At 30.4% G+C, this 13,044-nt stretch overlaps 1 pseudogene; it reads right to left on the reverse strand.

Moving 5' to 3' along the window:
- Positions 1 to 10,037: 10,037 nt before the first annotated feature.
- On the reverse strand, positions 10,038 to 12,714 carry LOC133294009 (protein unc-13 homolog; annotated as a pseudogene).
- Between the last annotated feature and the right edge of the window lie 330 nt (positions 12,715 to 13,044).

Below are 13,044 nucleotides of genomic sequence, written 5' to 3' on the forward strand. Positions count from 1 at the left end.
AGAGATTTAAAAGTGTGGAGCATTGTTGTAAAAAATTAGTGTAAATATTTTTATGTTTTTATTTAAGTGATACGTGTTAAAATATAAATAAAAACTTTCTTCAGTACAAACGGGTAGAAACTCCGTACATAAACATAGGTTTTTATGTTTTTAATTAAACGAAAAAATTGAACTGTCTTATACAAAAATAAAAACTAAATCGGGTCAACTTTTAACTCATAATCCAGTTTCCTTTTTTTTTCTTTTTTAAAAAATTTTTATTTCCATTTCTCCCAAATTAAAATGCATAGTATCTTCTTTTAGCTATTTAAAAAAAAAAAAAAAAAACTGCCACATAAAGTCGTTGTTGCAAAGAAAGAAGAAGGTGAAGCCACCAGTGAAAAATTTGAGTATCAAGCTAAAGTCACTTTTAAATCAATCTATTATGTTTTATTGCAAATGAACTTGTTATAGAAGCAAGAGAATAGGACATTGAGGACATGCAATTGATGCAAAATAATGTGTTTGATTTGAATCAATTAATATAATTTAGAAGTGATTAAACTTTATTCTTTTGATATTTTGAAATTTGATTGTAAGAATTGTTAAACTCTTTTTTTATGTTTTTAAACTTATGTCTTATATAGTTATGTGACTTATATTTTTTTAAATATAAAATTGTTCATTAAATTTTGAACAATAACTTATGTGATATTTTATATATATAATTTTGTATCTTGTCCTTAAATATAAAAAATTTACATTTCGTCTCATTTCTACAATTTATATTTTGTCATCTCTTTTCGTTTCTATGTAAAGCATCGATTTTGACAACAATAGTGTGGAGAGTTGCTCTACATTGGAGATTTTAATATAACAGCATGAAAAATTAAAAGACGGTCCCCACTTTAGTTGTTTACAAAAAAAACTAGTCTCGTAATTCATATGAAATTCAAGGTGAATCCATTTTAGTCATTTTGAGTGATTAATATGGATTTTTTGAATTTATGTGGGATTACGATTTCTACTAAGTGAGTCCACTTTAAAATTTTGAGACCTCAGGACTATTTCTTTTTTTGTAAGGAATGAAGATGGGATCGCATTTTTATTAGGGACCCAAAATAAATTTTACTCTATTTTTTAAATATTAAATATATAAATGTTTACAAAAAATCTTGCTTTCACACTTCAGTTTATTTTTTTTCCTTTTTTTAATAAAACTGTTGAATATTATTTTTAAGAAGTACAATGAAGTCACACTACGAAAGCACATTAGCACACAAGGACTACGGAGGAAGCATGGTACTATTTTCAAGAATTTCCAAGTAGTGACATAGACACATGGTGAAAGAATGCAAGACATTCATCACCTATGTATTCTGCAAGCGATATTTGCGTGCTCCAGCACACAAAAAAATTAGTGGGATGAAAATGAGAGAAAATAATGAGGAGAGAGAAAAAAGATAAAAAATGATTCAAATGTTAATTTTTTAATGAAAGAATCATTGAGGTATTGAAATATATTAAAAAAATTCGTATTCCGCTCATTTTCTCTTATGTACCCAAATCTTAGATGATTACCACCTTTTTAAAAAAAAATTCATATCTAAGTTTTTAGGTTTGTAGAATATTTCAAATAGAATCCTTTTTTTCCCATCTAGTATACACATAAAACATTCATCACATATGGATTAATACAAAAGGCAAAGTCTCATTTTTCTATATTATTAATTATTTACACTAATTTCCTCTTTTTGAAATAAATCTTTTAGCTATTTTCTGTTTTAATTAATTGACAATAAGTATGAAATTAGATCAAAAAAAAGTCTTTTCAACATCATCATGATTCATGGCTAATGTCCTTTCAAGCAAACATTCCGCGTAGCTGCTATTTCATGGTTTGGTACGTTACGAGACTTGTTGCTAATTTTTTAGTCTTCTACTATCATTGTCATTACCGTGTCACTTTCAATTGGTTGATTGAATTTCCAGACCCAAACCCAATACTCCAACCATTTTCCTTCTAAGCTTCCTTCTCATCTCTTGGTCAAGCATAATTATGGTCTTCTACGCGTTCTGTAAACTAGATTTTTTTATTTTTATTTTTTTTAAAAATTTATATTTATAACATTAAAAATTAAAAATAAAACTCAGATAATAAAAAAATATTGTCCTTGTACTCATCCATAAACCAAACACTCCATCTAGCGATGCTAAACGAATTAAGTATTTTTGACTCGACTCGTAAAGCTCTTAGACTTATATATCTAAAATTAATTGTTGGAACTAGACTTACACTTATATAAAAATTCGTTTAATAACCAATTCAAAAGTCCGGCCTTAGAGCCTTTTAGGCGGGCCTAGTATACTAACTTTTATTTTTTCACTCTATTTTATTAGTTAAACATATTTTTTGAATAATTTTGTTCTATATTAAGTTATTTGGATATACATTAAATTTATAAATCTTTATGAAATTATTAGTGTTGTTGATCGTATATTTTATTTGGATAAATTTATGTTATCTTTTTTTTTTTAACAGGCTAACCCAGACTTTTATTTTTTTTATAAATAAGTCAGGTCATAGGCAGATAATTATATTCATAACAGATAACAGGCTAGGTCAGGCTGACACATGTAAACACAGGTTTAGCCTTTTAAGACCAAAGTTCAGCTCGACTAGACCCGTTAACACCCCTAACTCCATCCATACTCATACTAACCTTTCTTCTACTCCTCTCTACCAATGTTATTAAATCTGAACCAGTCATCAACTCGGTTGGGATACCAGATCAGTGGGTAATTAGTTGAACCGCATGACCCGAATATGTTATAAATTTATATTTTACACTCAATTATATAATAAATATTTTAAATTGTGCAAATTAACTAACAATCTAATATAGCTTAGTGGTAAGTACTATGACTTTTATCTCCATGATCAGGGTTCGATCCCCACTAGGAATGGTGCATATCAATTAACAACTAAATGTAGCTTGACTTGTTTTTTAAAAATACAATGTTTGGCCTGACTTGTCCAGCCTAAGCCTACCAAGCTGTCAAAAATGGCGCATTGCACTCTGTAAAATATAATTTATGATTATTTTATTTCTTTTGTATGTTTAACTTGATGGAATTTTTTTTAAAATTTACATTTGTCTAATGATTTTAATGTTAAATTTGTAAAGGAAAGAAATGTTTGATAAGTGATAACGTGACTTGGCTTGTTAGCCTTATACAAGCCAAATTACAAGCTTAGCTTGACTTGTTTTTTAAAAATACAACGCTTGGCCTGACTTGTCTAGCCTATCAAGCTGTCAAAAATGGCATATTGCACTCTGTAAAATATAATTTATTATTACTTTATTTCTTTTGTATGTTTAACTTGATGGAATATATTTCTTTTCTATGCACATAGAAGCCTAAAAAATTAAAAATATAACTATGTTGCTAGAAATAAAATAAAAAAAATAGCAAGGAAGTAGATTGCTTAATTACATTACAAAAAAGAAATATATTCCCTCGCTCATGAATTAAAAAAATGTAATCAACAAAAATGATAATTGTGATGATGACAAAAGTCAAAAGTTAAAGACAACAAATTGTTCAACAACACCATCGAACTTTATTAAGAGATTAAGATTTTGTATACTTTTTTGCTTCATCCACACCATCAAAAGGATTAGAATTGCAATTTGTATGTCTTGATCGATTAAGGCACCTTTAAATGAGCAAATTGATATCATGTGATATTGACTCATCCTGCATAGGAAAGTCTTAGAGTCGATGGTAAGCGATAGATGGTTTGGAAAGGATGAGAAGTTGAGAAAATGATAGAAGAGTAGCAAAATTTGGTGAAGGAGGAAAGAGAAAAGAGCATTGACGACAAAGAAATTTAGGGTTAAGAAAATATGTGTTTGCCAAATGAGAAGAGGGAAGATTGCAAAAATTAAAAAATCATAAGATATTATTTTATTAAAAAATAACAAGATATTATTTTATTGAAAAATAATAAATATTAATTTATTAATAAATAAAAATATAATAAAAATAAAATAAAATATTATTTATTAAAAAATACGAGCTGGGCCAGTAGGCTTAGAGGTCAAGCCTACTAAAATTGGCTTGTGGGACCTAATTTTTAAACAAGACTTTTAATGAGTTCAAACCTATATTATTTTTAAAACGGGTCAAGCCAAGCAGTAGGCCCTTGACAATTGATAACCTCTAACAAGTTAAATCATTATATATCAAACAATTTGAATAGTAATGACATCATAAACAAGTTAATGCTATAAAATATTAATGGATTACTTTAATTTGAATTTTGAAATGGTAATTTGAATTATGTAAATCGTTGGCATTTATTCCTCTATTTATGATTGTTCAATGTCAGATTGATTAACATTCATTGTTATATCCTATTTATAGATATGGTGTGAAACCAATGCACTCAAAATGAAGAGTTCAATTATACAAGAGTTTTGATGATAACAAACAAGCTTGGAAGCGACTTCAAGGATAATACAACTTACAACAATTAAAAAGTCCAAGGAAGCAATTCAAAAAGACAACAAAAGCAAAACCATCAACACACATGATCAAGATTAAAGATCAAGATAGTAGTATATCCTTATCTAAATGTAAAGGTAATTGATTAGTGGTGCATAAATGAGCTCAAAGGATACTTAATCATGTGCATGCATTATCCATGACACTAATCACTTGAAAGTTTTTGAATAACTCATTAAAAAGACCCTTGACACATTTCGTAAAACAATTTTATCAAGTCAAGGAATTGCACTAAAAGTGATTAGAGACAAGATTGGAATGCTTTGCAAATCAAAAACGACAATACTTAAGTTCTGTCAAGAAAGTATTCAAATACTTTCTTGACTGCTATTCGAATACTTGTGCCGAGAACAAAGTATTCGAATACCTTATGAAAAGTATTCTGATACCTAATGAAGTATTCGAATACTTCACAAAAAGTATTCAAATACTTACTGGCCAGTAAGCATTCCAACGGCTATAAATGACTAGTTTCGTACCAATACCTATATAAACACTCATTTATTGTGATTCAGAAGAACAAGAATCACTGTTCCATTGATTTTACAATCATTCTTGTTTATTCTTATTGAATCAAACACATTCATTACTTGTTCTTACTCACATTGATTATGAAATTCCTTTGAGCTTCTTTTTTGTGTCATTGATCAATACCCATAAGCTTCAACTTGTATAATCTGTACTTTAAGAGTATAAATTCATTTCTAAACACTCTCTTTCTCTTTATTTGAGTTGAGGGTAGTCAGACCCTAGTGAAAAGGTTGCTCATAGCTTAAGAAAGTGAGTGAAAGTGTAAAGGTTTCAAGAATCAAAAATTTTGAAGGTTGTAGTAGTTTGTCAAGAACCCTTGAAGCTTGACCATTAGTGGAAAGTTGATTGAGCGGCTTCAATCTGCACGTAGGTCATGGTGGTGATGACCGAACCAGGATATATCTTGTTTGCAATCTCTCTAACTCCTTATCTCTTTACATAAGCATTGTTAGAATACTTGATCATATTTAAATTCATATTATGACATTATTTGCTTCTGTTAATTTCTATTCATTAGACTTTACTTGTATCAAATCATATAAACTCAAGAAATTCGTTTTCAAGAAAGAAAGTGAGGCATTTTGCGAAAATATTTTCAAAACTCAATTCACCCCTCTCTTAAGTTTGAGGCCACTTGTCCAACATATTGTCATGTTAATAAATTTAGATTTTTCATTACACACATTCCTTGGTTTCCTCCTTGATTTTCTCCATAATTTGCTCTATGAATTCCCCTCATCTACAGGTGTAAATGAGCCAGACCAAGTCAAGTTTTAGCCTAAATGGGCTAGGCTTGTATAAAATATTTCAAGTCTAGCTTGGCTTGATTTGTTTTTAAAAAATACAAGGTTTGACCTAGCTTGTCCAACCTACCAAGTCATCAAAAATGGCATATTGCACTCTGTAAAATATAATTTATGATTATTTTGTTTCTTTTGTATGTCTAACTTGATAGGATATTTTTTCTATGCACATAGAAACCTAAAAAATAAACAATATAACTATGTTGCTAGAAATCAAAACAAAAAATGGCAAGGAAGTAAATTGCTTAATTAAATTAAAAAAAAAGAAATATATTCCCTCGCTCATCATGATAATTGTGATGATGACAAAAGTCAAAAGTTAAAAACAAATTGTTCAACAACACCATCAAACTTTATTAAGAGATTAATATTTTGTTTACTTTTTTGCTTCATACACACCACCAAAAGGATTATTGTAATATCTGAGAAAAATAATAGTAATTTATAATAATAATAATAAATTAATAATAATAATAAATTATAAAATAGTAATAATATATATATATATATATATATATATATTTTTGATATATATATATATATATATATATATATATATATATATATATATATATATTTGATGGTGATAGATAACAAATTATAATATAAATTTTACCTTTGATAAAATGATTTTGTGCGATACGAGTGCCATTGGAAATTCAGTTTGATACTTTTTTGAGTAAATATCCTTTTGGGTCCCTAACAAAAAAAAGGTCCCCACTTTAGTCCCTTACAAAAAAAAATTAGTCAGTTGATCCCTAACAAATTCAAAGTGGACCCATTTTAGTCCTTTTGAGGGACTAATATGGGTCTTTTTTGAAATTATGAGAGACCACGATTTCAACTAAATGGGTCCACTTTGAATTTGTTAGGGACCAACTGACTAATTTTTTTTTGTAATGGACTAAAGTGGGGACTGTGTTTTTTGTTAGGGACCAAAAATGGTATTTATTCTACTTTTTAATACTCCAGATTATTAATAATAATAATATTAATAATATATATATATATATATATATATATATATATATATATTAGATTATAAATTATGATTAATTGAATTATTAATTGATTGATGATTATGCATTAATAATTGACTGGTAATGTTGGATTAGTAATTTGATTAGATATGATGAGTCAATCATGAGTCAGCCTTGAGTTAGCAAATAAGTTAGCTATATTTTGAGTCATAAGAAATTAAGAATAAAAAGAAAATAGTGAATGAAGCCAAGATCTGAGCCAGATACATCAATGAAGAATAAGGAAATAATTGCACGAAACTCGTATCCGAGCGCAAAATTTCAACTAAAAATAGAGGTCTAGCCTAACCAAACTAATTCACTTTTCAACATTTTTCCTTTACTCTTCTTCTACTCTACTCTCTCTACTTCAAATTTTTATTTATTTATTTATTATTATCATCCTTTGGTTACTAACCGCTTCTCTTTCCCAAATTCTAGAAGTCACCAAACATGGAGACCAGGTAATCCTAATCCCTAGGTGTTCTTAGGTTAGTTTTTATATGAAAAATTTTATATCATGATTCTTAAATTCGAATTATTACTTAAGAAATTTCATTGGAAAAATAATCGAATTATTATTTTGAGAATAAATAGATATGATGAATAATTTACTATATTTGATGATTATGTGCGAATAAATGATTATGAAAACTTTCCAAATATATGATTTATGATTATGTGATTAATTAATAGTAATCATAATTCCTAGGTAATCCGTGTTATCTTTTATATGAAATTTAGATGTAATCTTTATCTTTAGGTAGTAATACATATTTGTTTTGAAGTAATCCTAATCCCTAGGTATTCGTAGGTTATTTCTTTTATATGAAATTTGGATGTAATCCTAATCCCTAGATGTTCTTCGGTTAGTTTTTTTTATAAATTATGATTATGTGCATAAAATTTGATTTATGTGCAATATATGGATCTTATTGAATAATAATGAAAATTATGAAATTATGATACTCTTTAAGAAAATCTTTCCAAATATGTGTTCTATGATTGAATTTGAATATTTATATGATTGAATAACTATGATAATTGATGTGATGTGATTATATGAATGACGATGATTGTATTTGGGTTTTGCTATTATAAATGTGGAATATTTGAATTATTTGGAAAGTTATGATGATGATCGGATTTGGGTTTTACTATGATAAATGTTGAAGATGTGAATTGTTATATCCTTGAATAAATATGAAAAGTTGTGATGACCTTGAGCAACGAATATATTGAAAGAAATTTTTTTCAAATATGATATGATTAAATTTTGATGATTGTGTGTGATTGTAATTAATAAATAGTGGGAGGATAGCTTTGGGATGGTACCTCCCAAAGTGATGAACATAACTTTTTTGGGCTTTATGCCTTTGATATTTATTTGATGTAACAATGATGTTTCCGTTCTTCCCAAAGTGATATCTGGTAACAAGGTTTCCCGAGGTACTAGTAGCAACTTTGAGAAGAGGTGTGCACACTAGGACTTGATATGACCAATTTTGATTATACGTACTGGCAACAGGATTTCCCGGGTCACGAGGTGGACTGGCAACAGGGTTTTCCGGGTCTACCTTGGTTCTCTTCCCACTAAATGAACTAAATAAAGATTAATATAATTAATGATGAGTTGATACTTGATTTGAATTTTTGAGTTATATTACTTGATTTGATTATTATGTTATATATATATATATATATATATATATATATATATATTTGTATATCGGATTGGGAGTACCAGCTTTGCTGATTGTTTGTCTTTGTCTTTGTGTTGCAATGATCCTACGGGGGAGCAGAGTTTCAACGAAACAGGTTCCAAAGGATGGGGCTAGCAGTGGGGATAACGACTCTGATATTTCTAGTTAGTCATAAATATTATGTATCAAAATGTAGTCTTTGCTTTTATTTGAATGTAATAGAGTTAGCCTTACACTTGTCCCTGTACAGGTGTGGCGGTAACATTTTCCCCAAATTAGATTTAGATGAGCTTCCGCAATATTTCTATTATTATAAAAACGTAAATTTTGACAATTTATTTATTATAAGAATGTTTTATAAATTGTTAGAAATTTGGGAGTGTTACAATTATAATTGCAATTTGCATGTCTTGATCGATTAAGGCACCTTTAAATGAGCAAATTGATAGTATATGACGATGACTCATCCTGCATAGGAAAGTCTTGAGAGTTGATGGTAAGCGACATATGGTTTGCAAGGGATGAGAAGTTGAGAAAGGGATAGAAGAGTAGCAAAATTTGGCAAAAAAGGAAGAGAAAAAAGCAGTGATGATGAAGGAATTAGGGTTAAGAAAATATGTATTTGCCAAATGAGAAGAGGAAATATTGCAAAAATTAAAAAATAATAAGATATTATTTATTGAAAAATAATAAAATAATAATTTAATAATAAATAATAATATATTATTTATTAAAAAGAGTAAATACCTTTTTTGGTCCTCAACAAATTTCACGATGCCCGCTTTAGTCTCTAGCAAATAAAAAGGCTATTCGTGGTCCCTAAGAAATTCAAAATGGACCCATTTAGTTGAAATCGTGGTCCCTCATAAATTCAAAAAAGACCCACATTAGTCCCTCAAAAGGACTAAAATGGGTCCACTTTGAATTTCTTAGGAACCACGAATAGCCTTTTTATTTGCTAGGGACTAAAGCGGGCATCATAAAATTTGTTGAGAACCGAAAATGATATTTACACTATTAAAAAATATGACCCAAACTTGGAGGCCTAGAGGTCAAGGCTACTAAAATTGGCTTGTGGCCTAATTTTTAAACAGGCCTTTTAATGAGCTCAAACCTGTATTATTTTTAAAACGGGTCAATCTAAACAACAGGCCCCTGAAAAGCCGCCGGTCCCATTTACACCTATGTTGGGTCCTCTTGCAGTCTATTGAGGAAAACACATTCGTTCCCAAGATTATGACTTTTGGTCCTTTTTACACAGTCAGGAGAAACACATTCGTTCTTTAACTTCACACAAGTGCACGCATCAAGTAATAACGCAGAGTGTTTAAATCCCAGATTATCGTTCCAACGGAAAAAATATTGCTAACTGATATCTTGAGCTATATTAAAGAATAAAAGAATGAGTTATCTGGCTAGTCGTTTCCAGTTATCACAATGGCATCTCGTTATGACAAAAGGTTCATATCAACTTAAAACAATTACCCCTTGTAGCTATTGCTACCTTGAATCTTGTAGCTGTTTGTGAAACCAATTTTTGAAGGAACTACTGATCTTGGAATTAAGGAGAGTGATTTGTCAAGTGATGGGATTTGAGAAAGGAGATAGTGTAAGGTGTTGAGATGAATGTAGAGGCGTACGCGTGTTCCCCGGCTAGTACATGAATGAGGATGATTAGCTTCATATATTCCATACATGTTTGGATTTTCACAATCACAACTAACACTGCAAGGAGTAGCTATCTTCAACAGCTTGTGGAACTTTGAATTCCTATTGCACCTGGTCAATGGGGGAAGAGAGGGAATGTAGTTCTCTTTCAAACCTGAGAGAATTTAGATCAAAACACAGTATATCAGAATGCTACACATTTTTCTGCTTCTTAGTCACTGTGACTAGATAGTACTATTTGTCTAATAGTTTAGTTATCTGCTATTTTCAAAATTCAAACTAGTTTTTGGAGTATTCTAGAGAAAACACATTTAGCTTATATGAATTCAATGAACTTACCACATGCTGCTACAAACATGGTGTACTCTCTCAAGATTTTTTTGTAATTCATCAGCAAGTTCTTGAACTAAATCTTCAGTTATTGCTATTGGAATTTGAAAGAATTCTTGCACAATTGTCTTGGCCAAATTCATCAGCTCAACCACTGATTTTGCATATGAATCTGATTTAGACTTTGGATTCCATGTCCGAAATAGAAGAAAAAAACAACTCTTTTATGTTGAAAAACAAAGAATATGTGATATAATTTTCTAAATGCATAATATATTGTGTTCTTCTTCCTTGGAGGAATGAGGATGATAAAGCTAAAACTTACTTCAGTTTCTTTTGCTTTCTGACACTCTTTCCCTTTGTTCAGTGACTCATCTATCCATTTTCTTATAAGGTTCATTATGGTTGAATCAACTTCAAAAAGAACCATCTATCTCACTATTGTTTTGCCACCATCCTCACAATCAGCAGAAACTTCAACTACCATTTGAACCAAAACATCTTCTAGCTTTCTAGCCCTCTGCAGTACTAAAATTGTTTCAAATGTCATTGAGGTTGTCATTTCACTTAAATATTGCTTTAGCACATGTCCATAGCAATTGTTCAGGGTCAATGCTGCAACCCCAGCTCCTATTGCATGCCATTTCTTTAACACTCAGATTATAATTTTCTCTTTCCTTCACTGCAAAATTTTCAGTCTCCTGAGCTAATTGAAGCATAACTTCACTTATTTCTTTATTTGTCTCAGATTCCATGGATTTCGCATTCGCTGCTTCCATTATCTACAACCATCAAAAACAACATTTTACTATCTTAAAATAGGGCGCGCCTTAAAAAGTGATAAAGCTCCTCTTGTGTAACTAAAAGGTCCTGATTTTGAATACAAAAAACAGTCTCCTTGCGAAAAAGTACAAGAGTAAGACTATGTACATGCATTTCACTCACCTCTACCCAGGCAAGTCAATGTTTCATGAGGCGTGATTTGGCTTGGTTACAATAATGAGCAGAAAATACATTAACTTAATCACTAGTAGGGATTAAAGATTAGTTATACATTCTTGCTATTACATATCAGTCTTTTGGATTCGTTGCAGACTATTACATACCTTTTCAAATGCATTTTTCAGGGAAGAACGGATATAATAATCAATCTGGTCCTCACAGGAATGCACTACAGTTTTATCTCCTTTCTCTTGCCCTTTTCTATCAGAGATTGTAACATCTTCTAAAATCTTGGAAGCTGACAACACCACAGGAAGAAGGTTTTCGATTTGTCCAACATCTCCTTGGAAATAATCATGGTAGTTAAGCAATCTCTTATCTATCCACCCCTGCAATGAACTGAGCACAGATGTCAAAATCTTAACATACAAGGACTCCTTTTCTTTCATAGCATCTTTTGCCACCTCATTCAACATAGCATGTGAGGCACAAAGAAGGTCAGGTTCTATCTGCCCAGTTTCTACATATTGTTGAAACAACACCCATGTGAAGCACATATTATGAATTGCCCTATTGATCCCCAGTGTTGACCATGTTTTCTTCATTAGCTCAAGTAGTTCATCAACTTCATCAAGGACTAATGTCTCATCCCTTGGATCAAAAATTGATTGAAGAAGAGAAATATAAAGGTGAATGTTGACAGGGAATCCATTAGCCCAGTGGCAAATGTTAGTGGGAATGCCATTAGGACTTCTCATTGATAATCCCAGTGTCTAAAGGTTTTTCTTCCCCACTACGTATAATGTCCCCGAGGTTCATGGCAAATGTGTTGGTCTTAATTACTACAGGTATTGAAGGATGCAATAGAAGCCCTGCTTCAAGAATCTTAAGCTGACGTTTTTGCCACAAGTGGTACTCAAGGAAATATTGAATTCTGAAGGTTTCAAGTGTCGAAGGAGTTCCAAGGGGAGTATGATTGTTTCTGCTTGCCAGCCAAGCTGCAATTAAATGTGTTTTGAAATAATTAGACCAAAAGTAAGAACTTTTAATTAGTGTAGCAAGAATTGGCACATTTTAGGTAACAGAAACCTTAAATATGTCGATAATTTCATTGTTTGCTTGATCTATATTTGAAGCTTTATCCCCATTCATGACTCTAATTTCCATTTAGACACTAAGAAGTCAGTTGTAAGAATCCCCAACAAATGATAATGTTGATCGAATACTTGATCAGAGAATTAAGATGTTAGCACATTATATGTAACAAAAATATCAAATATGTCAAATATGTCAATAGATTATTGTTCCCTTAATCTATTTACTAGCTATATCCACATTGATGACTTCAATTTCCATCTACACACTAAGAAGTCAGTTGTAAGAATCCACAACACATGAAAATAGTGACTGAATGTTTGAGTAGAGCATTAGGATGTCAGTTGTATGAATCACATAATCAACCACAACAAACAAAAAGGCTAAGTTCTCTCTTTCTAG

Source organism: Gastrolobium bilobum, unplaced genomic scaffold (assembly GCF_033153095.1).
Source record: "Gastrolobium bilobum isolate Gb01-03AN ecotype WA unplaced genomic scaffold, APGP_CSIRO_Gbil_v1 utg1253, whole genome shotgun sequence".
Classification (NCBI taxonomy): domain Eukaryota; kingdom Viridiplantae; phylum Streptophyta; class Magnoliopsida; order Fabales; family Fabaceae; genus Gastrolobium; species Gastrolobium bilobum.